Source organism: Eubalaena glacialis, chromosome 6, assembly GCF_028564815.1.
Source record: "Eubalaena glacialis isolate mEubGla1 chromosome 6, mEubGla1.1.hap2.+ XY, whole genome shotgun sequence".
NCBI lineage: Eukaryota > Metazoa > Chordata > Mammalia > Artiodactyla > Balaenidae > Eubalaena > Eubalaena glacialis.
The window spans coordinates 114,545,212-114,569,750 of record NC_083721.1 but is presented as its reverse complement, the minus strand read 5'-3'; the positions used below and the strand labels follow the sequence as shown (position 1 = coordinate 114,569,750).

Genomic DNA, 24,539 nt, shown 5'->3' with positions numbered 1-24,539 from the left:
GTTTTCCTGAGTACATCTTTGGATTCATTATAGGTATTACTTATACATATAATATATAAGTAATATGCATACATATAATACATGTAAAATGTATACAAATATGCATATGTATACATATAATATTTAATAATTTTTAAATTGTGGTTTTGTAATCCTTTTTGACCCAAGAATTATTTAGAATTATTTGACCCAAGAATTATTACTTAGACAATACTTTCAAAATTCTAAATGTTTGGTATTCATTTTCATTTTATTCTAATTTCATATTTTATTTCTAATTTTATCATACTATGATTAAAGAAGTCTGGTCTCTACTATTTCTATATGGCAGAATTTGTTTCTTTCATGCCTAATATATAGATAATTTATGTAAATGTCTCATAAGCCTTTGAAAAGAAGGTATATTCTCTTTTAAAGTGGTATAGAGTAAAATAAATATCTATATTAGTCAGAACTTTGTCTCCTTTATATTTTTGCTTATGTTTTTTCTTGGTCTGTGAAAAACTGAGATAAGTGTTTTAAAGTTCTTTTGGTGTCTCTTTGTTTCTCATTATATTTTATGTTGTTATTAATTTTTAATTTTGTGTACCCCAATTAGATTTTCTTCTATTCTTCTCTCTCCTAATAAATGGTAAGACCACAAACCCAGTTAAACCAAAAATCAAAAGCGATTCCTCATCCAATCCAACAATAAGTCTTGTTAACTTTACCTCTACACAAATGTTTTTTTAATTTTTATTGAAATATAGTTGATTTATAATGTGTTAGTTTAAGGTGTACAGCAAAATTATTCATATATATATATATATCTGAATATATATATACATACATTTTTAGATTCTTTTCCATTATAGGTTATTAGAAGATATTGAGTATAGATCCCTGTGCTATACAGTAAGTCCTTGTTATCTGTTTTATATATATAGTAGTGTGTATATGTTAATCCCAAACTCCTAATTTATCCCTCCCTGCCACTTTCCCCTTTGGTAACCATAAATTTGTTTTCTATGTCTGTGGGACTATTTCTGTTTTGTAAATAAGTTCTTTTATATCATTTTTTTCGATTCCCTATGAAAGTGATATCATGTGATATTTGTCTTTCCCTGACTTACTTCATTTAGTATGATAATCTCTAGGCTCATCCATGTTGCTGCAGATGAAATTATTTTATTATTTTTTATGACTGAGTAATATTCCATTGTCTACACAAATTTTAAATCCATTCACTTCACACTCTCTCCACTAACAATCCTAGTCCAAGCCAGCTATAGCTTGCCTAGGTTACTGAAATCAACTCTCAAATGATCTCCTGATTCCATTCCTGGTTCTCACATAGAGGTTAGAATGAACTCCCTTGCTTAAATGAATGAGCTCCTCTGCTTAAACTCTCCCAACAATTTTCCATCCCAGCCCCACTTAGAGTAAATCTACACTTTTAACCCTGCTCACAAAGTATATAGATTTGGCTTGAGCCTGTCTATCAGTGACTTTATCCTTCCCTTTCCCCACCACCCTCCAAACACACTGGCCATCTCCTTCCTTCTCAAGCAGGTCAAGCTTATTCACGTATTAGAGTGTCTGTGTTAGTGATTTCCACTTCCTGGAATGCTCCTCTTCCAGTTTTGTGCATGGCAGTTTCCTTCCTGTATTCAGATCTTAGCTGAAATAGCAATGTCTCAGAAATCTCTGATCAGATAGGCACTTTTTATTATATCAGCCTTCTTTACTTCTCTCTACAGCACCCACTATTGATCATTTTATTTTGAGGTATATATTTATTACTATATTTCTGCATTCCATTAGAAGCTTTTTGAGAGCAGAAATATTGACTCTCTTTTAAAATTTCTCAGTTACAGAAAAGTGCCAGCACATGGCAGACAGTCAAAATTTGTGGAATGGATGATGAGTTGTAATGATAACTCTCCACCTTAAAGATTTTGCCTTAAATTCAAGTTTGTCTGATTTTAGCATGAAGACATCTGCTTCTGTATGATGGAATAACAGAGATGGGGATTTATCTCCCACATTGCACAGCTAGAAAGCCATACAGAATATATGAAACAATAGTTTTCAGACATTGAACAACAGGCAACACAGGACAGTGATTTGTAAGAGAAGGAAAACAAGTGAATTGAGACCTGTGACTGCTCCAGCTTAGAGCAAGTTTCTGGACATCATCAGAAGGAAGACAAACCGAGAACCTGGAAGATTTGCTGAGTTGAAGAGTTTGAAGTTCAGGAAAAACCAAGATGAATATAGTGTGCAGGGCAGAGTACCAGGAAAAAGAGAGCTGCACAGGAAGAGCATAGGAGATGTACTGAAACGTCCCCTCAAGTTATTGGCTCAACACTGATCTGCACCTGTGTGTGAGGAAAGAGCCCAAGACTGAGGAAAGAACCGCTGGAAAGGAATAAGCAGAACAATCCCCAGAGTGTACACAGGGATAAGCATAGTTTGTGCTCCCACCAGCTAGAGTGGACAGGCTTTCTAATACACAGAGCAGTTGCCAGTCCTAATAAAAGCATTGCCTCAGTGGTGGGGCCAAGTTAACCCTAGACTGAAGACTGTCCAGACTTGCTTTAACAAACCTTAAAAACAAAGTTTCAAAGGATCAAATTGTTTCCAAGTAACATGCTGAGTCCCAGAAAAAGGCCCAATAATATTTAAAGGAAAGCAAAAAAAAAAAAAAACCCAACACCAATTGGCATAAACACACACACAAATGAGACTGTTCATGATATCATATATTTGTTTGTCTGATTTACTTCACTTAGTATGATGATCTCTAGGTCCATCCATGTTGCTGCAAATGGCATTATTTCATTCTTTTTTGTGGCTGAGTAATATTCCATTGTATATATGTACCACATCTTCTTTATCCATTCATCTGTTGATGGACATTTTAGTTGTTTCCATGTCTTGGCTATTGTAAATAGTGCTGCTATGAACATTGGGGTGCATGTATCTTTTCAAATTAGAGTTTTCTTCAGCTATATGCCCAGGAGTGGGATTGTTGGATCATATGGTAACTCTATTTTCAGTTTTTTAAGGAACCTCCATACTGTTTTCCATAGTGGCTGCACCAATTTACATTCCCACCACCAGTGTAGGAGGGTTCCCTTTTCTCCACACCCTCTCCAGCATTTACTATTTGTAGACTTTTTGATGATAGCCATTCTGAGTGGTGTGAGGTGATAACTCATTGTAGTTTTGGTTTGTATTTCTCTAATAATTAGCGATGTTGAACATTTTTTCATGTGCCTATTAGCCATCTGTATGTCTTCTTTGGAGAAATTCCTGTTTAGATCTTCTGCCCATTTTTTGATTGAGTTTTTGTTTTTTTATATTAAGCTGTATGAGCTGCTTGTCTATTTTAGAAATTAATCCCTTGTCAGTCACATTATTTGCAAATATTTTCTCCCATTCTGTGGGTTGTCTTTTCATTTTGTTTATGGGCTCCTTTGCTATGCAAAAGCTTTTAAGTTTCATTAGGTCCCATTTGTTTATTTTTGTTTTTATTTCCATTACTCTAGGAGACAGATCCAAAAAAATATTGCTGTGCTTTATGCCAAAGAGTGTTCTGCCTATGTTTTCTTCTAGGAGTTTTATAGTATCCAGCCTTACATTTAGGTCTTTAATCCATTTTGAGTTTATTTTTGTATATGGCATTAGAGAATGTTCTAATCTCATTCTTTTACATGTAGCTGTCTAGTTTTCCCAGCACCACTTATTGAAGAGACTGTCTTTTCTCATTGTGTAGTCTTACCTCCTTTGTCATAGATTAATTGATCATAAGTGTGTGGATTTATTTCTGGGCTTTCTATCCTGTTCCACTGATCTATGTATCTGTTTATGTGCCAGTACCATATTGTTTTGTTACTGAAGCTTTGTAGAACAGTCTGAAGTCAGGGAGCATGATTCCTCCAGCTCCATTTTTCTTTCTCAAGATTGTTCTGGCTATTCGGGGTCTTTTGTGTTTCCATACAAATTTTAAACATTTTTGTTATAGTTCTGTGAAAAATGAAATTGGTAATTTGATGGGGATTGCACTGAATCTGTAGATTGCCGAGGGTAGTATGGTCGTTTTAACAATACTGATTCTTCCAATCCAAGAACACAGTATACCTTTCCAGCTGTTTGTGTCATCTTCAATTTTTCTTGGTATTTTTAAAATTAGGTTCTCATGTCAGTTACTGATTCTGTTTTCTAGATGTGTCCTTGTTTAAAATTAATTCTTTTGTTTTGGAACAACATTAATCTTCTTCACTATTTCTCTTCTTAGTATTGTTGTATTTAGTTGATGAATCATTTTATATCAAATTTTAAAAACACTTTGTATCAAAAAGTTCCACATCATCTTTAATTTTCTTGTTATAGTCTAAACTTGTCTTCCATCTTAGGGAATACTGTATTCATTTTAGGAACTTTTTTTTGCTTTAGCAGATTTTCTTTTATATTTTGATCTGCTCATAACAGTAACAATAACAGTTGCCACTATCCTTAACTGTACTACTCTATTACTGCTTTGACTACTACCAATACAACTACACCTACCAACACCACCACCAAAAGTTAATCCTTTTTAATTATTCTTCCTTTCAGGCCCTGTATCACTCAAAATCCTATCAGAAAACAAAATCCAATTCAGAAGATTGAAGAAACATTCACGTAAGTAGTCCTTACAGAACTGTGGTCGGGATTAAGGAAACCGATAAAGGATGCTGAGGAGCCCAGAGACCAGCCGCAATGGGGAACCCTTACTTCTTCCTAGGCCTAAAGAGGTAAGAAGAGAAAATGACATTACTGGAGAACTAATCTGGAGGACCAAAGGGAGAATAACCAGCAGAGTCATGTGCTGAGTATCTAAAATATATTTTATCTTTTAATCCCCAAAACAAAATATTACTATTACCTGAATTGTACATATAAGGGTACAAAGCGTTATAGAATTTGTCCAAGGGCACAAAGCTAAGAAGTTTCAGAATTAGTCCTCTTAACCATCTCTCTAACTTAAAAATCCATACTCCTATCTTCTGCAATAATAATTTGTTCATCAAATCTTTAAGGAGCCCCCTTTATGCCAGGTGCTACCAGAGGTATTGGCCATAGAATGACGAACAAAATCAATATGATCCTTTCCCTTATGCAACTTCCTTACCTTTGACTGGGGGCATATCTACATGTTCTGCTATTTTCCCTAATAGAGGGTGGGAGACATCTCCTTGACACCCTTCAGACCTTCCTCTTCACAAACAAGATTGAAGTTTGCTGGTGTAAGGTCTCATGCATTTTCCTGCGGACCAAAGGAAGGGAAGTGGGGACATAGGCAGTGTGATCAAAGAGATTTCTCTTGCTGTTTCTCTCAAAATTTGTTAGAAGTCCAGGCTCCACATCTAGCAAGCCTGATTGAGGGCCTGATTTGTACCACAACAATACAGATGGTATTGCTGGGGATTGGTTTGTTCTCCTGCTTCATTATGTCCACCCCTGGATTAAAAGTCAACCAGACTGACATTCTATGCTTCTGTTTTTAGCCCTTGAGTATTTGGTCATTTGTTGCCTGAAGTTTGTTTCACAGTGGACCTGTTTTTAGATCGTACCCCTCCCAAGTAAGAAGCTGCTTAGCTTAGAGCTTTCTCAGATTCTGGCTGAGCTGCAGTTGAGAAATTGACTCGAGACAGAATATTTCTCTTCTTTTCCACCAGCCATTCATGGTTATAGACTATACCTCTCTAGATAGTGGATATTATTAAAGGCCTACATATTCACGTGTTTGCTTGTTTCTGCAACATTTTTTTTCTTTCACTTAAGTGACACTTATTGTACTGTGTTGAGAAACTAGTGTCCTGTATAAATCAGACTGAACTTACATCTTGATGATAGTTGGATTTGTATTATGAGGTTAAGACCTTTCTAAAGGTCAGCACAGATGGTTTTACTTGAATTTTTTTTTTTTTTAGTTCTTTTGGTTAGCTTTACTGCTGTCAGAGAGGGGAACTCTTGTAAATGTGACTTTATGCCTACAAATTTCCCACATGTTTTTGAAAGAATAAATGTTTTGGAGAGAATTTAGCTATAGCAAATAAAAGAAGAAGAATGAGACCAAGTTCCCCTAATAGGTCACTAAATAAAGGGAAAAATAAGTAAGGTAGGTACAACAGTTATTTTGAAAGAATAGGTTCAGATTTTCTGTTCTTGGGTTTGAGATGAAAATAGGATGTTAAAACAAATTTCCTGCATGCAGCTGCAAATATGTACTTGCACTCAAACTCCAGGGCTGGCTTCAATGAGAAATGGGATAAATAGAGCAAATTGAGGGAGGAGAAGCAAATCTTGGGAGACAGTTACAGAGCAGGAAGAGGAGCTGGATTTAGCAAAGGAGAGAGAAAGATAATGGATGGAGTGTTGCCCTATAAAAGTGTGTTTACTTTGAAGTATTTTTTTAGAGTTTAGTATCAAGAAATCCTTTATCTCAGGGTTACAGATTTTTCCTGCTATCATTGATATTTCTTCCTTCTCTATTTTGTACATGCTTTATCTTCCCCAGTTAATTTAGGCACACTTCCATTATTAAGACAACATATCAATAAGGTAGCAATTCCAACTAGATGTCCTTATCAGAACAAACCTAAGTATTATACAATATAAAACCTCCATCACAGAATGAAGGTTAACAAGTCATTTTCATAGGAAATGTTCTTTTGTTATAGACAAATTTATGCTCCATGATTATTAGCCCAGGAGTCTGACTTCTAAATTAAAAGACATTTTCATGCTCTTTCTCATTTGATAACCAGATACCTTTCATGCTGTTAATTCTCTTTTGGTAGCAATAGTTATAGCCAAGATCTGCTGGTCACAGATGCACTCCCCTACTATCAGACTTCTATTCATTTATGCAACATACCTTAATTAAGCCTGCCTCTATAATATAGTTTTCCAGGTTCCAAAAACAATTCAAAGATAATATCAGAGAGTCTCTGTCTTCAAGGAGATTACTGTTCAGGGATTATTAATAGTCATTGGAGTCAATTTTTTAAATTACTTTCTTTTTATTAAAGTCTTTTGGTACCTCTAGAACCTATTAGCAACAGAGAAATAATCATCATTTTCAAATGGGAAAGTCTAACTAATTCATTCAAAGGGGAAAAGAAACATGAATTTAGGAATAAGAGAAACTGAACTCTTGCCTTTCAAATTGAATGCTTCTCTCAGAAGGTATATCTGGCTTTAATGGAATCATACTGGAAGAATATTAGCATTGAGTCATAATGCTCTTCAATGGTTGAAAATCATTTTTTTTACAATATAATTAATGATTATTAAGTGAGTCAATAATGTAGACCCTCCTTTTGTCCAGCACAATGTTAGATAAGAGAGAATTTTTAAAGTAATTATGACATAAATTGAGAACCAGAAGTAACATACAAAATACATTTAAATACACTATACAGTACTTGATAGTTTACAAAGCATAGTCGTGAACATTGCTTATTTGATTATACACTATTGCCTCTTTTGAGCTGGCATAAATACAACAGAGCAGACAATCAGGACTTATTCAGTGGGGCAGATTAAAATGTTACAGAAGACAGAGAAGGGCAAAACCAATGTGGACTACAGTAGCAGGGAAAGTTTCCTTGAATTGCAAAGTATTGTTCTCTATTTACTTTATCTTTTAAAATTCTCTTTTCCTAGCTAGATGCCTCAATCCTCTTTCTTTGATTCAGTTGTAGTATAGATTTGAATGAGCAGTTAAGGGTTGGGGGGAGTAGATATTATTAAAGGCAGGTGGATAGGAAACAAAATAAAATTCCTATAAAAGTCACCATTCAAAGGAGTACAAAGAAGAGGTGACTCTGTGCCATTTCTTTTAGAGCCACTTCTTCATTTTCACTAAACCCTCTGCCTGGATTCCTTTCTGCACTGAGCATGTTGTGGGCCAAGGCTGCTGTCTCATGAATGTCCTGTTCTGGTCATAACTCCTGCCAGAAATGTGGGGAAGTGTTGTTCAGATCAAGCCAGGCAACAGTTTTGTGCTCTGTGCACAGGTTCAACTAGACCAGTGATTAGAAATGACACTTTGCTGCAAAATGGCAAAGTTGAATAGGGTGAGTGAACATCGCCTTGGTCCCTTTAATCCTCTTTGGGCCAAACAAAATAACCAAGCACACATGCATACACAGCTGAAGTGCTTTTAAATGCCTCGGTTTTTGTGTGTTTTAAAAAAATTTTCCCAAGGCAGCTTGAACAAACCGTTGCATTGTAACAATGATGGTGGTAGTTACTCAAATGCTGAGGTGCCGGTGCTCATCACAGTTCTCTCCCAAGCCTCCCGCTATCTTCTCCTGTGTCTGCCTTTCTGTGTTACATCACAGGCCTCATGTGTGCAGGTCACAGATGCAGGTTAAAGGAGATCACCATGGGGAAATAAAAGAAAGATAAAGGGAATCTTACCATTTCTCAGCTCTTGTGCAAGGAAACGTTTTATATTTCTTCAGTCAAAGGAGCATATGGGTCAATCATTGCCCTCTTATTTGAACTTGATCCTGAAAAGTGATTCAGACAAGACAGGAAATGGAATTTGTTTGAGTAGATGTATGTCTTTTATTAATGCATACATGCAATACCAGTACATTTTTTTAAAATTATACTTAATTTACAATGTTCTGTTAGTTTCTGGTATACAGCAAAGTGATTCAGTTACACATGCATATGTACATATAGATATATTCTTTTTCATATTCTTCTCTGTTATAGGCTATTACAACATGTTGAAGATAGTTCCCTGTGCTATACATTAGGACCTTGTTGTTTATCTATTTTATATAGAGTAGTTTGTATCTGCTATCTCAAACTCCTAATTTATCCCTCACCCCCTTCTCCTTTGGTAACCATAAGTACGTTTTCTATGTCTGTGAGTCTGTTTCTATTTTGTAAATAAGTTCATTTGCATCATATTTTAGATTCTGCATATAAGTGACATAATATATTTGTCTTTCTCTGACTTACCTCACTTAGTATGATCATCTCTAGGTCCATCCATGTTGCTGCAAATGGCATTATTTCATTCTTTTTTATGGCTGAGTAATATTCCATTGCATATATGTACCACATCTTCTTTATCCATTCATCTGTTGATGGACATTTTAGTTGTTTCCATGTCTTGGCTATTGTAAATAGTGCTGCTATGAATATTGGGGTACATGTATCTTTTCAAATTAGAGTTTTCTCTGGATATATGCCCAGGAGTGGGATTGTTGGATCATATGGTAACTCTATTTTCAGTTTTTTAAGGAACCTCCATACTCTTTTCGATAGTGGCTGCCCCAATTTACATTCCCACCAACAGCGTAGTAGGCTTCCCATTTCTCCACACCCTCTCCAGCATTTATTATTTGTAGACTTTTTGATGATGGCCATTCTGAGTGGTGTGAGGTGATACTTCATGTAGTTTTGATTTGCACTTCTCTAATAATTAACAATGCTGAACATCTTTTCATGTGCCTGTTGGCCATCTGTATGTCTTCTTTGGAGAAATGTCTATCTAATACCAGTACATTTAAAATTTTAAATTAGCATATAAACTAATCACAGTAGTGCCTCATTGCACTCTACTTGGAAAATACAGAACCAACATAGAATAGCCAGAGATTAAATACAAGATTGTGTAGTAGCTAACTGCTAAGTTATGAATTAAAAGCAATAAATAGGACTCCCCTGCCAATGCAGGGGACACGGGTTCGAGCCGTGGTCTGGGAAGATCCCACATGCCGTGGAGCAACTAAGCCCGTGCACCACAACTACTGAGCCTGCGCTCTAGAGCCCGTGAGCCACAACTACTGAGCTCGCGTGCCACAACTACGGAAGCCTGTGCACCTAGAGCCGGTGCTCTTCAACAAGAGAAGCCCGCGCACAGCAACGAAGAGTAGCCCCCACTCACTGCAACTAGAGAAAGCCCACGTGCAGCAACAAAGACCCAACGCAGCCAAAATAAATAAATAAATAAACTTATTTTTAAAAAAAAGAAAAGCAATAAATAACCAATAATATCATATTTATTTTCTCTCCTATGTAAATACATACTTCTGAAAAACATTTTTGTTGGAATAACTGTTCTACTCTCAGACTTATTACTATCTTCCAAAATGAAAAACATACAAATTTCAACATACAGGATTCAGCAGCAGCAGCAGCTGTAGCACCGAAAAAAAAAAAAAAGGCAAATTCAAACCTAAGATGAACATACTTGGCTAAATAGCATTTTTCTTCTTTGTTGGCTTTTGGTTTGTGTTATTTTGGCTGATTTGATTTGGAGAACTGACATTACATTTTAAAATTTCTAAACCCCTGGGCTTCCCTGGTGGCACAATGGTTAAGAATCCGCCTGCCAATGCAGGGGACACGGGTTCGAGCCCTGGTCCGGGAAGATCCTACATGCCGCGGAGCAACTAAGCCAGTGCGCCACAACTACTGAGCCTGCGCTCTAGACCCTGTGAGCCACAACTACTGAGCCTGCGCTCTAGAGCCCGCAAGCCACAACCACTGAGCCCATGTGCCACAACTACTGAGCCTGTGTGCTGCAACTATTGAAGCCCACGTGCCTAGAGCCCATGCTCCGCAACAAGAGAAACCACCACAATGAGAAGCCCACGCACCGCAACAAAGAGTAGCCCCTGCTCGCCGCAGCTAGAGAAAGCCCGCGCGCAGCAACAAAGACCCAACTCAGCCAAAAATAAATCAATTAAATAAATAAATTTTAAAAAAAGACATAAAATTTCTAAACCCCTTTCAGAGGCTCTGAGTGGAAATAGAAAAAGTAAGAGGTAATTCAAAAATATTGCAATACTGAAAGTAAAGAAATTCTGCAGGGGAAATAGAACCTTTATTAAACCAAGAAAAGAAAGCAAAAGGCAAGAGGGTATAGAGAAACCAGCAAAACAAATTTGAAATAGAAGAAAGAAAATAATAACAGGTATCATGTTGTTACAAAAATACATAAAATCAGTGGGATAAGGAAATCAAATGGAAAGGGATGAATTCTAGGAAAAGATATTCTCTGTGGTCGAAAGACAGTTGCACAGGAGACAGAAGACACAGGTTCCAGTCTCACCTGTTGCTCACTGGTTGTGTGACTCTGCAGGATGTTAAAAGTTTCTGGACTTTCAACTCTGTAAAATCACTTTTGCCTCAGAAGGGTAAGATCACTTCAATTTCTCAAATTCTTTGAGAGAAAACATTTTTGCATCTCTTCATTTCTTCTTTGCTACTCTTTACTACTGAACAGTTAACAATAGTGGACTTGATACTCTAGACTGACTAAAAACAGAGACATACTAATAAAATACTGCCTGATTTACAGGGTTAAAATAATTGACAAGTAGGATGGGTAAATGAGTCCTTGTGTCCCTAGGTCTAGTTTCCTGTAACTGTTCACAATTCCCCTGAGTGCATGTAGCCCACTGATAACACTAAGAATGCCTGATTGTGGACTGGTATCCCAGAAATACTAAATATTTCTTTAATGCTCTCTGACTAAAATGAAAGCAAGAAAAGAGAGTGTGATTAATTTGTCTGTGACAGCTGAGGATCAAAAGCAGACTGAGGGCTGTGCTTACGTACGGGCAAAAGAAATTATTCAGGGTGTTTCTGTGTTTTATAAAAGTACTGCTTCTACTTTGCTTTTAAGTATTTCATTTAGTATTTCCATTTTGATTATAATTCATAACCAAAATGAGACAATCTATGTCAAGTGCTTATTAGAGTGCCTGGTTCATGGTAAGTGTTCAATAAATATTAGCTTACTATTAATAACTTGAAAGTGTGTTTGTATTTCACAGCTTTTACTTTCTGTATAAAAAGACGATTTAGCAAAGACAGATTCATGCATTAGTAGTAAAGGCAGAAACAATTAAAATAATAAGGAAGCTGGATTGGGGAAAGAAAGGAGACATGGATATATAAATTATTATTCAAAGGAATTTTGGGCCATGATTTGTTCTATTCCCTGCTCTTTCAGTAATGAAAGAGCACAAACACACACACACACACTTTAGAAATTCATGTCCACAGCAGGAAGGAATAATTTTTAAAATTCATGAATTAGAGTCTGATTTACCACAAAAGGAAATACCTTTTGGGACTACATTCCTTATGAGCATATGTTAAAAAAAATTGCCTTACGTTTCTGTCTAGAAGGATATTCTGCCCCCCACCCTGTTACATTCAGAAGAAAGTAGCAATGCTTCTTTATGAACAGAAAGCATGTATCTGACAAAATCTAGCTTTAAAAATAACAGAACACATGAAGCCCCTTCAATGTATATGAAGTTTCCATCAAGAGAGTGGAGTTGGTGGAGTGAGAATCACGACTTGCGAGGAAAATCTGGTTCTGACTGGAAAAGGAGGACCGTGACAGTTTAGGATGATTTGAGAAAAATTAGGTGTCCTGATCTTGATATATGAATTTGGGTCACAAAATAAATAAAGATGTGGCAACCACTAAGGCAGGTGAATGTGATTCAAAGCCATTCCTTAGATTAAAATAAAGTTAGAGCAACAAAAAGCCACTTCTGCCCCCAAATTTTTCCAATTAGGATTGAATAGCTAGTGCATTTCAGAGGTGGGAACACTAAGGAGGCATACAGCACTATCTCACTAATGGGTCTAGTTTAGAGAAAGACAGGCTATTAAACTCAAAAGTGCTTAAAACGTGAATACTCCAAACCACCAGGAACCTATAAACATATCAAATTCTAATACTTTGCAATACTAAAAGCTAATACATGAAAGAAAGATGAAAATACATGAAAGAAAGATGAAAATACATGAAAGAAAGATGAAAGACTTTTCTTGATATTTCTTTAACTATTACTCTAAAGTTTACTTACTTGGTTCATAGTTGAGGGAGTCTTCTATATGATAGGCACTGTATGATATGGTAGTAGATATGATAGGGTAGTAGAAAAACATTGGATGACTTGAAGTTTCCTATCCAACCAGAGCTCAAACTTTTGTGGATTTAAAAAAAAAGTAAATTATTATAGTACTGAGTTCTGGATGTTGAACATGTCCTTGGTAAGTAGAGAGTACTGTGGAAGCACAGTGCAGGGAGCAGCCCATACTGAGTGGGAAGGGTGGAGAAGGCATCTCAAGCAGGTGAGATCTGAGATGGGCCTTGAAAAATGAGGAAGAGTTTTCTAGGCAGAGAAGAAGGAAGAGAGAGGACAATCTACACAGAATAAACAGCATGAACAAAACACAAAAGCATCAAAGGGCAGAGACCATCTGGAGCATTGTGAGGAGACCTGAGCCAGGAGATGAGGCTGCTTGCTCAGCCAGATGTGAAAGAGGGCTTTGTAGGTCTTGCTGAAGAGTTAGAACCTTATCCTGCAGGCCGTGGGGGGTGAGTCACGTTGAAGGATGTGTGCTTTTGAGAAATGGCACTCATGACAATGTGGATGGTAGAAGAAAGAGATTAAAGACAGAGGGTCTGTCAATCATGCAGGTAAGGAATAAGAAAGACTTTGATTAAAGTAGTGTCAGGGAAGCAGAAGTAACAGAGAAGGTCCACTGGGGTTGAATGATAGGACTTCATGTGTAAGGTAGAGGAGAAAGAGCATCAAGGGTGACTTTGGCTTCTGTCTAGAGGAATGCTGCTTCATCATGAGGGGCATGAGGAGGAGGAACAAGAGATGGGTTTCCATAGAGTCAGGTAGGGCTTGTAGTACCAGTGGGACATCCTGATGATTCCTTTAGGAAGCCCAAAAGATCCAGCCTGGAGATAAAGATCAGGGGTTCAGTATCTTATGGGTGTTACTTAAAAGTCATGGGAGTGAATGAGATGACCAAGAGAGCATGTGTAAGGAAAAAGATAGATGGAAATGGGCCAAGGAGAGATTCCTGGGGAACGCTGGAGATGCCAACAGAGGGACCAGAGACTATGAAACCATGCCAAAAGCAGCACTCAGAGAGGTGGGAGAAAAACTAAGAAAGTTATATTTTGGCTAAAGCATCATGTAAGAAATTGAATCATGTGCCTATATGTTACTGTATGTATCCTAACATGGGCAGATCTAATCTGTGGTCCCACAAAGTCACAACTAGATATCCCTACTCACCTTGTGGAAATAACCAGAATTGCAGGCACTATAACTATAAGAAAATCTTATTCTAGAACTAGATGAGCAATGAAAAATCAATAAAGTGAAAGCAAGTCCTACAGTATATTAAATATTGACTGAACCCAGATCCAATTTGATTTAAAAAATGCATACAACAAGATATTATTTCATAGCAAGCACTAAGGATTAATGAAGGTATAGATGCTTAGTCCAGACAAATAAATTTGGCAATAATCAGGTAAAAGGGTCCAAATTAGTGATGTGCCTCTTGTTTTCCTTTGCTTTAAATATTATTCAAATTATACGTTGTATAGATGTTCCTACATTCTTCCCGTCCTTCACAGCATGTACGTCTACACATGTATATACATGCAGAAGGGATAATGCAGCATGTACTACTTTGGACCCATTTAAAAACACCAAGGTAACTCTTCAGCCAGTAAAACTTAAATGATGTCTCTCTCACTTCTATTTCCAAAGGAAAAACATTACACTGCACTCACAAACTGCGTGTGTTTTCTCCATCAGTAAATATATGTCATATGTCAAAATAAACTGGCCAAGGAAATGTAAATAAATGATTCAGTACAACCCATTACCAGTACTGGAAAAAACTCAGAGTGTAACGCCTACAGATTGTGAGTCAAGAACACCAGGTTTTCACATAATGGGTGGTACATGTTGTGATGAGAAATGGGGAATGGAAAGGAAGCTGTAACACGGATGGGTGCCAAAGTATCCTGTGCACTCAGACTCGCCATAACACATTGAGATGCCCTACTCTGGGGTATGTCTCCTCCACATGGAACTATAAGGCTCCTCAAGGGAAAAAGCAGCTTAATACTCACCTCTTTACCTCTATACCTGACACAATTTAAACACCAAACGAATCCATTAGGCTGAGTCAACTTAGAGAACCAACAGATGTCAAGAACCATGATAAACAGGATAAGAAGAGCATAGCAAAACTGTTCACCATACCTGGGAAATGCTTAAACTGATCTAAACAAGTAAAGCACTGTGGTTGTCTGTAGAAAACCCAGAGAAGAAATAAGATGAAACCGTGCAGAAAATGTGCTCCCTTCAAATAGAGAAGAGAACAAAGTGTAAGTGTTGTCAGGAATTAAAAGGGCAGGAATTCAGTTGGGAAGGGGACCCTTGCTTCAGCCAAGGTAGACAAGGAAATGCCATTCATGCCACTGACCAAGTGTCTAGGCATGCTTTACATTAAATTCAAGGTCTATCTTTGTGACACTTTTAGTTATTGTTTGGACACAGCTCCTCTGACTTGATTAGGTCATATGAAGTTTTCAGCAAATAACACTGTGCCTGGCACACAGTGGATATCACAAAAATTATTGAATGAATACATTTGAATTTTCCCTCTCAAACTGGCTATTATTAACTGTAAGCTACCATTAACTGTGGCTGGGAACTGGCCACATGCCATTCTTGACTGAGCTCCAGCCTGGGCAGTAATAATACTAACAGTACTCTTAGTAACAACCACCACAACTTTTCCGTAGTGCCAGACACTGTTCTACATTCTTCATATGCATTAACTCATCTAGTCTTCACTAATAATCCTATTATTCTCCCAATTTTGTAGAAGAGGAAACTGAGGCATAGAAAGATAGGCGGGAATGAGAGAAACATAAAGACAAGGGTAATGATTCCTCCTCCTCCAAACTCTTATTGAGGAAGATCTGGCTGTTCCCAATTACCAAGTTACAGGAGAATGGATCCCCTAATAGCTAGAGGTCACCCGAATGTGAGGGACAAAGAGTAGAGGGTATGGGACAAAGAAAGTTCATGTGCCAGGTGCAGGTGCAGCTGATCCTCCTGGGATGCAGTGAGAAAAACCAGAAGCAAGGCTGGTTTCCCCCAGTATCAGAAAGTAGCCATAGACCACCACACTGGTAGCAATTTAGTAAGGCCATGATTCTGTGTAGAGAAGTCAGGCTTCATAATTATGTTCCAAGTACTATAACCTTTGGAACTACTCCGTTTGATAGAGGGGAGAAAAATCACCAATATCTCGTCAAGTTGACAGCTCCTTAATTCTGGGATTTGGCATCACAGCCCAGGGAGTGCTGGGATGAATATAAAACTTGCAGGGACAGAACTAGACTAAGCAAGGGATGACTGACACAAGGTAAATTTAAACTTCTTCAAGTCATGCATTTAATCCCATTTTGAGTTTGAGAACTCACAGTTGGACTCAGACATTTATCAGTGAAATTTCTAATGCATCATTGAAATTCAGGTCAACTTTTCAAGTGGTGTTTGAGATTATCCAATTCAGTTCAAACATCTTCCTTTTGCCATGAACAGGTAACTGTTTAAGTTAATGAGTTTTCTTTCTATCTACAAAAGATCAAGTGTCATTAAGCACAACAGTTTAACTGATCTAATAAGTAACACATCTAATAAATAGAGAAGTATGTGATAGGGTAAGGAGACTCTCCATCCTGGTAATTAACCAAAATTTAATTTTCTAGGAAGGTGATGCTACCAGGGGAGGGAAAGATGAGGCTTTTTCCTGTGACTCTTCTGAAACTCTAAGCAATGGTTTATGTGCATGTGGTTTTGTTTTTTTTTTTTTTTTTTTAATGGAAAGAATATCCGTAGCTTTTGTTTAATTGCTGAATCGGTCAGGAACCCAGAAAAGATTAAGAATCACAAGTATACAGATAATAAGTTAGAATTAAGAAAATATCCACTTTCCACACTGAGTTGAAGGGATACCAAAAAGCATTTTCACCAGAGGTTAAACTCATCATTACTATTCATGCTGTTTTCATATATACATTTGCATTTTAGTGGGATGCATCATAATAACTGGATAAGAGCATGCCCTAATGTCAGATCCTCAGGTTTGAATCCCAGACCCACTTCTTGCTAGCTCTATAAATTGGAGAAGTTGCCTAAGATTTTTCTTGTTTAGTCTTCTCATATAATAGCATCTACCTCCTACTGCTCTTGAGAGGATTAAATTACACTAAGTTTACAAAGCCCTTCTCAAGGCACCTGGTACATAAGAATTGTAAGCTTATTGTGGTTATGATTGTATAGCTGTGATAAAATTTTACATCAAAAAAATTTTCCCTAATTTGCAGGTTTTTTTCAGAGATTCATGATGGCTCAGTAGTCAGTCATGAAGAAACTGGTCTCCATCTGCATTTACTGTACTATCTTTATGACTATTTTGTTAGGTACCAAGAAATCATAAGCTGCTTTTGTTTTCCAATGATGACATGTTGCCAGGTTTTTGCCAATTTTCCTCAAATATGAGTTGTAATTTAATTTTAAGTAAAACTTGAAACTCCTGGCACCTGCAACTCCCTTATACTTGGAAAAATAGAACTTCCTATTCTTTTTTTAAAATATTTTTTTAAAAATTTTATTTATTTTTATTTTTGGCTGCGTTGGGTCTTTGCTGTTGTGCACGGACTTTCTCTAGTTGTGGCGTGCAGGGGCTACTCTTTGTTGCGGTGCATGGGCTTCTCATTGCGGTGGCTTCTCTTGTTGTGGAGCACGGGCTCTAGGCGCGCGGGCTTCAGTAGTTATGGCGCACAGGTTTAGTTGCTCCATGGCATGTGGGATCTTCCCGGACCAGGGATTGAACCCGTGTCCCCTGCATTGGCAGGCGGATTCTTAACCACTGTGCCACCAGGGAAGCCCAGAACTTCCTATTCTTAAGACAAAAGACTCAAAGAGTTCTTTTGAGTTTATACAAAACAACATGTGTGTATGTAAGGAATTAAGTAATCCAAAAATATATAATTAAATTTCCCTTAAAATAAGCATTCTTTCAGCTCTTTTGTTTTTGATTAGAGAAGAAACATTTCCTAAACATTGAGTTAGTTCTTTGAATTTTCAAGGATGACATACATCAAGAAAAAAGAAAAAAGAAGTAAAATGTTTACCCAAAATTCGCTTGAAAGTGAAGTATGGTTTGTCTTAAGAATTTACCTACAGAGAAAGGGAAAAGAGTTTATTCATGTAACGGATTCACTCATTCCTTGAGAGAACACAGGCAGCCTGCCTTAAAACTATTGTCCCCAGAGACACAGAAAAGAAGACCATGTGAAGATGGAGGCAGAGAGATTAGAGTCCTAAGAAAAAAAATATTGCGCAATTTTTGGTGAAACTTACTTGTTTTTATACTGTCATTAACAAAACTTCCCAAATGCTTACATTCTTTTGCATTTTGTGAAAACACCTTTGTATTTGGAAGTTAAGCTGAGGACATGTAGATCAGAAAATATAATCATTGTAGCATTGATGATATTGTATATAAAAATTATAGATTTCTTTTTTCAAGCCACTGACAACAAGTGCAAAATTATACTTGTTAAAGAAACACACTAAACTGAGAGGGTGATGAATTTTCAAAAAGCCAATTTTAGCTCAATTCTGCAAAAATAAAATAGCTTTAATTTTTTATTATTTCTGTCATGAAAGGAAATAAATTGACCCAGATAAGCTTTATAGATCCACAGGGCTAGAGGGATTCACTACAAATAAATCTTTAGTCTATCTCCCAGTTCCTAGGCTGAATAACTTCTTAGCCACTCAAGATTACAGTTATTCTCCCAAAAATATAATTTTGATAACCTTGTGTAATAATGCATTCTAGGAAGTAAAATATACTCAGATATATCATATTCCCTTTTATCTTGCTATCTATGAAATGTGTTCATCATTTAACTCTGTTAAATATATTTAACTGAATTTCTTTAGTATTTTTTCCAGGCCTTCCAACACAGATGTCAAATTATTTATTGTTTTGAGTGGACTTATCTTGTTAACGTAGGCACATTTCCATGCACAGTTGATCTATTATTATGAAAATATTGTTTTCTAACCCTGGTAATTATTAATTATTCCATCAGTCCATCCCTCAGCAGTGAAATGTTGCTCCATTTACAGAGCTAGACAACACTAACATTTCTAAGGTATTAATAAGTGCCAACCTCCTTTTTAGGTCACTTTAAATTTAACTTGAATTAACACTTATTAAATGCCTACTATGTGTGAGGCACCCTACTTTCTGCTTTCACAAACAAAAAAATATATAATGATGATACCCGACAAGGAAATTATAGGCTTATATGCTAAATCTGCATGACATGTCCAAATACTCTTCTGGCCTTGCATTTTGAAATATCCTTTATTCCAAATGCTAACCAGTACAAATGATATAAAAATATGTTCTCAAATGTTTACTATAATCAATATCAATTAATGTTCACCAAAAGGAATGTTCAGAGCAGCTTATAAGTATCTCCAGTAAAGAAATCAGGTAGAGGTTTAATGAGAACACCTGAAGACCAACATACAAAATATCAAAATATGCTTGGCATACCTCAGAAGACAGAATGAATAATGTCCATATTTGAGAAGACCAATTAGAAGACAAATCCTTTGACTGTTCAAACTTTTCAGACTAAAAAGTAAAGATTTAGAGAAGATGTGATATTACATTATATGCAGGAAAGTATGGTTAAAAATCACCATACTTTCCCACACATGATAATAAATTTTAAAATCACAAACAATTAAGTATAAATGTCCCCATCTATGAAACCATGTAGATGAAAAGTGAAAATTCAAGTAGGTTTTCAGTTGGTTTAGGAGAATGAAACATCTATACTTTTCTAAATGTCCTGGTGTTTGTCATCAAACATTTTGACCATCTTCTCTTCTTCTTTTTCTCTCAACGTACACTCTCCTGACAATCACTAGACTACTAGTATCACCTCTGCAGAGCTCCTAGATCTATGGCCCTATCCTGACATCTCTCCAGCACTCATATCCAAAAACCTGCTCCACATTTCTACTTGCATATCCTATCTATACTTTAAGCTCAATATACACCAAATTGAATATAGTCTCATCCCTCACACACATGTTCCTATATACTAATTTGGTTTCTGACAGGATGAAAATCATCAATATTCACATTCAGTTTGGATGCCAAGTGCTATTAGTTCTACAACTGGCAGATCTAGAATACATACCCATCCCTCTAACTTCATTCTCATGATAATAATACAAGCACTCTTTATCTTCCCTGGCCTTTGCTACTTCAAAGGCAAGTAGCTTTCTACTTCCCACTTCTTCTTCTTCTGTGTACTGTTAAATTCCTCTTCGGACACTTAAGCTGCATCTACCTTTAGCCTTACATCTTAGGCTATTGTTTAATGGATGCGGCTTTATAAGCCAATCTCTTCTCACACTCTAGTAAGCACACCACTCACTCCCCTTCCCAATCTTGCAGAACATGCTCCCACTGTACTCAAAGCATATGGTTTAAATGAGAACCATCATGCTTTATGGATTTTGCCCTTCCCTGTATCCTAATTCAAGTTTTAGTTGTGTTTTCTGCATTTTGCAATCAAAGGTGTCTCTGTTACATAGCCTCAACCTCAGTTAGAATGAAAGCAATCTAACTCAGCTCAATGCCATCTTGCCTAGAGGGCATCCCTGAATCTCCCAGCTATACATAAGTAAGCTGCTCAGGTATAACAGCGTATTTACATCTCTCTTGTGGCACTCTCCAATTTATTTCTAACTTCCATAATAATATTAGTATGTGTGCATAACTTTCTCCCCTTCTAAGCTCTTTGGCAGTAAGACCTTGTCTATAATAAACACACAATAAATATTTGTTGAATAAATAAATGATTGGATGAATGAAAAAAAAAAATCTTTGCAAAGGATTCTCTAAGGATTTTTGTTTTTTACCCAGATGTTTGGCTTCACGAAGACACTTCTGAAAAGGAAATAAATTAATTGGTAATAAATGATGTTTTCTCTCAGCTTCCATTCAAATCATTGTGAACCCATCATACCAGCACAATGTTCTAGCTGCATGTCTGTGTTTCAACTTTCACAGCCAAACACCTGTGGTTAACAACCCACACATACCAAAGTATTTTTAACATGACTCAAATTGATCTGGGGAGTTGACAGCTTCTCAACATCCAAATGAATACCAAACTAAATGTCAGTATTTTCACAGAGACTCCTTTTTAATAACATGGGAAAGCCTGAGATTTCTCTTCTCTCATGAAGCAATGCACTGGTCTGAGTAAACCTGTTCTTACTCTGTTCTAAGTAAGTTCTTCCACTGGATGAACAACATGAACATTCTATTGTGGATCCACTGAAAGGACCTGGAAGTCCTAAAAGTTTTTATTTCAAAAGCTGCACATTAAGGTTTTTGACCTATTATTGTGCCAGATAACTAGACTGAAAGAAAATGCGACTGATCCTAAGCTATTACAGTCTCTCTCACAGACCCTCCTTCCATTTCAATCAATGGGTTTCAAGTGAAAAATGTTACTTAAATTCTTTTTCCCTTTAGAACAGTAATACCAGGTTCACTACTACCTATCACTTTTAAACTAGGCTACATGGCTTTCAAAATCCAGGTCAAATTGTTCTGTGCTCAAGTCATCAAAAATATTTCCTTTAATAACTTTGTGTTTTAGGACCCTGTAAGCTAGCTTTATGCAAGATTACCTCTGTAAAATTACCTTTGTAAAATCAGTAATGCATGACTAAATTTTTTTCCTGTATAACTAACACTGTTTTATAAAGTTTGTAGGGTTTTTTTTTTGGCAAGCAGACAGAATAGTGTTTCATTTTAGATTTTGAATCCCCTAAGAAAACAACACTAAGGAATCCATTATTTATATCATAACTAGTAAATCAGTGAATATGTTTTAAATATAATGGGATTATTAATGACTGTATAGTTAAAAGAAAAAAAAAGTTTTGACCTGGGGAAAAAATTCATTTCGCTACTGAGCAAAACTCAAAGCCGTATAGCATAATGCTTTTAAGAGGTTTGCATATAAGCAAAATCAGTATCAAAATTGAACTTCAAAAGTATTAAATACCTACTATGTGCATGACATCCCACTAAGTTTTAAGCAGCATCACATGGTTGACTTTTGTTTTCCCAGAGGCTAGTTACATATTTTGAAGATTGTATAAAAATAACCATCATTGTGTGTCCTCAACAAGTTCCTTTACACGTATTTTCTTGGACTGCCCTTAAAATCAAAAGGTGAATGTGCCATGTGAAAACCCTCTACATTAACCTTCTTATTCCTTGGCTTGTTTCTGAGGCTACCCATCCTCAAGGTTCTTGCTTCTGTAATGTGCCTTGAAATCTCCCATCCCGTAGTCTGTGAGCTACCAGCCTAATAATGAGATCTAAAATTCCCACCATTATTATTATTATTTTAGGTTATGTTATTTTTTTATAGCAGGGGTAAATTTGACAAACTAAAGGAAAAAGGAGAAATACCAGAAACTTAGAATGCACTTGTAGGAGATCTTCAAGCTACTGAATGACAAATTCCTCTCTAACCTTCCACTCAAAGAAATTGTATTACGACTTGCTATTACCTTCTATTTCTGAGTTTGGGTTTGTTTTGTTTTGTTTTACTTTTTTGATATTGTATACAGGAAAAAGATCTTCATAAGGGTGGGAGAGGGATTCAGCTTACTTTGAACCCTTCTAAGCAGACAACAAGGCTATTTTGCCTAGAAATCTTTTGAACTTCTCCCTGGGATCTCACACAGCTTGGTGCAGGTTGAGTTTCCTGGGGACTTGGCTCTCTCCAGGTACTTTTAATTGTTCCCACATGAAGCATTGTGTTGCTTCATGCTGAAATTAGCCAGGCACATGAAAGCTACCATCCCCTTGAAACCTGAAAAAAAAAAGCAAAAATTGATAGTCAGGCTGCTACTACAATCAAATCATAGCATTTAATTCAATATGCACTTATTGAGAAAAATATGTTCAAGACACTGAATGTGACCTCAAGGAGTTTCACACATTGAAATAAAGCAGAAGCTCACAGAAACCTACATGGCACATCTTTTAGTTTTTGCTTATAGGAGAAAGGAGCTGGGAAATGGATTCTTAGTTATACTTAATTTTGGTTTTGAGAGATGGGACCCAGGACTTAATAGCCTTGAAAAAAAAAAATAGAAGACTAGGAAAAAATAATTTTTGAGGTTACCAAGTGCAATAATTTAAGGCCTTCAAGAGTTCTTAATAAATTTGAATGATTACTGTTTATTATTACTATTACTTTCTACTTAACAACTAATACCACAGTGTTTTTTCCACCTGTGAGAATTTGAGAGATCAGAAAACTAACATGTATTGGGCAGCTAATCCGTGTCAGGCACTACACTAGGGACGAGGCATACATCTTTTTGCTTAGAGCAGTGCTAAAATTGACCTTGGCATTCCAAAATTTGATAGGAAAACTAGAACATGTTTTAATTCCTTTAGATCCCCATGACATAATTCCTAGCTTTGTCTGAAACAATTTCTCAGGACATTAAACACACTCATTTTCAAACCCAAAAGTAAATGCTGATGAATTATCAGCTGCTTGGGATTCAGTTCATTAACAGTGCTGAGCAGAGCCATGCTGGAGGTGGGACAAAAGAAAAACTATGCATTATATCTTTCCCTATTTTGAACCAAGTAGAAAAATTAATAAAAATTCTACAATCAATATACTGTTCACACACAATTGTCAACCCTCTTTGACAATGTGGCAGAGGGCATGAGGGCCACACTGGCTGGGAACTATGAGCTGATTGGAAACAGCTGTGCAACAATGCAGGGTGGTAAAGCAAATAAACAACAGTTTGCCTTTATTTAAAATTTTTATTTTGTTCATCATGGATGTTTTGTGTATTGCATTAAATATTACATTAAAATTTTATTTTTTTGGTGCCCCTTAAATTTTGCTTCAAGGCAAGTGACACTAATCCCAGCCCAGCCCTGTCCATTATTGTAATTTATCTAAGGTTTAGTTCAAAGTTTCTTTGCCATACAGTCTGTTCATTGAACCAAACCTTTGGAACCTTTCTCGGGAACAGTTAGGTGATTAAAAAGTCAGACAAAGGATAGAAAGAGAATTTTAAAATGAGGATTGATAATGCAAAACAAAACAGAAAAGCAATGTACTAATGTGTGAAAGTTAACTGTATTTCTGTAACAGTTTTTCACCTGTGGCATTTTGAATGGTTTAATCTTTTGAGCAACATTTAAGTTTGCTATTTAGTGATGTTTTAACTCTTTTATATTTTCAGAGATACTATTATAATCATTATTTTTTTTAAAGGCCAGCTGTAGATATTAGATTCCTAATGTAGATTTAAAGTAAATAAATTTTTAAAAAGAAAAAATATCGTCATTAAAAACTGTAAAAGTGATGGTTTTTTTGTTTATGACTTTATGTCACTATACATGCAGAACCCATGAGTAATACAGGAACCCTGGTTAACCTCACTTCTAGATTGTTCCAAGTGGAAGATACCACCTCTTGAGTGACTTAACTGAACACATTTTACTCAACTAAGTGGTGGGGA

General features: G+C 36.4%; 1 protein-coding gene across 5 annotated transcripts in view; it reads left to right on the top strand.

Moving 5' to 3' along the window:
- Positions 1-24,539, top strand: part of MME (membrane metalloendopeptidase) — a 292,858-nt gene that overhangs the window by 8,290 nt on the left and 260,029 nt on the right. For 3 of the 5 annotated variants that reach the window (XM_061194547.1, XM_061194545.1, XM_061194546.1), the window contains exon 2: positions 4,603-4,781. The gene's annotated coding sequence lies outside the window, so the exon portion shown is untranslated. Of the gene's footprint in view, positions 1-4,602; positions 4,782-4,814; positions 4,860-24,539 lie in introns of those variants that run through there. The other 2 variants (XM_061194549.1, XM_061194548.1) reach the window with 2 other exon arrangements.